The following is a 1,707-nucleotide window of genomic DNA, read 5'->3' on the forward strand; positions in this document are numbered from 1 at the left end:
AAAACAACTATTAAAGAGACAGAAGCTCAAACAACTATTTAGAAACTCCAGAGGTCAAAGAACACTGTACAGCATCCAGGCAAGAGCAAGAGAATGAGGCTGATAAATTACAATTAAGAATAGTAAATTATTCTCTCTGTGTAGCAGCTACTGGTGCCCATTCCCCACTCTTGCTGCAGGTCAACATGGAATCCAATCAATGGCTAGTTGCTGGTGACAGAAAGGAGCACAAAATTCCTGTTCCCCAAGAACACTTGTGGGCACAGTTGATCATTGATCACTGCATTTCATTAGCGAGTTCAGATCTCAGGTGGCCAGCTCTGAGGGCAGTCTTTGTTTCAATAGGGGTGATGATAGTGGAAACTAAAAGATGCTGCAGTTCCTCTGCATTGTGGGGGACAGTTAGATAACTGGCAGCATTTGTGGGCAGGCCAGGAATATTTGTGGGGAGTCATTAGAGAAGTTTTAGCACCTTTGCTGGTTTGAAAGTGTTACCCCAGAAAAGCCATGTCTTTTAATCCTGATTCAATATTGTATGGTGGAAACGTTGATTGGATTGTTTTGATGGAGGTGTGACACACCCAGTTGTGGATGTGGCCTTTTGATTAGGTGGAGGTATAACCCCAACCATTCAAAGTGAGTCTTGATTAGTTTACTGGAGTCCTTTAAAAGGGCAAATATTTTGGAGTTTTCCCAGAGCCACCACAGAGAGAGACATTTGGAGATGCAGAAAGAAAATGCCCCTGGGGAAGCTGTTTGAAACCAAAAGCCAAAGAACCAGCAGATGCCAGCCACATGCCTCACAGCTGACAAAGGTGTTTCATACCTATTGGCCTTTCTTAAGTCAAGGTATCTGGATGCCTTCCTTTGTACATTTTTATGGCCTGAGAGCTGTAAATGTTTACCTTAATAAATTCTCTTTATAAAGGACAATGCATTTCTGATATATTGCATTTCCAGCAGCTTTAAGAAACCAAAAACAGCACCTTTCCAGATCCCCAACTCAGGGAAGTTTGGAGCTGGCCAGCATTCCCTTTGTGGGTCCCTAGTCCTGTTTTAGCTGAGGAAGACTGATGTGGGCAAGTCATTTCCATTGCGTTTCCCTCCCAGACATGATGTGTTGCCCTCCATGAAAAGAAGCTTCAGACAACGAAAGGAGTGTAAAAAATCTATAGAGTGCATCGTCTGGGACAAAGGTCTGCCAATATCAAACACCTGTCTCTTGAAAAACACAGGTGACAACCAAACTCTTAAAAATAAGAGAACTGCAAAAACTAACAAGCAAAAGCCCATGATGAGACAGAGGCCCAGAAAAACAGGGAAAATCCAGCACTCTGCATTCCTCTCAGGCAGACTTTCCTGATAGGAGAGCTGAAGCTCAAGAAAATTTCTGTCTTGTCATTAGCTGGTTACAAAATCAAGAAACAGATATATCAGAGAATAAATCCCAGAATTAACATTTTTAAATATTAAAATGTATGGAGTACAACAATTCAAGACTAAGAAACAGGAAATGATGGCCCAGCCAAAGAAGGAGGATAAGAATCTAAACGACACCAGTGAAGAGGACTAGAATGTGGACATGTCAAACAAAGCTTTTTAAAAAAATGATCTTAAAAATGCTCAAGGAGATGAAGGAAAATACAGAGAAAGAACTTAAGGATACCAGGAAAACAATGAATGAGTAATGTGAGAATCTTGGTGAAG

The sequence above is a fragment of the Tamandua tetradactyla genome, chromosome 5 (genome assembly GCF_023851605.1).
Source record: "Tamandua tetradactyla isolate mTamTet1 chromosome 5, mTamTet1.pri, whole genome shotgun sequence".
NCBI classification, from domain to species: domain Eukaryota; kingdom Metazoa; phylum Chordata; class Mammalia; order Pilosa; family Myrmecophagidae; genus Tamandua; species Tamandua tetradactyla.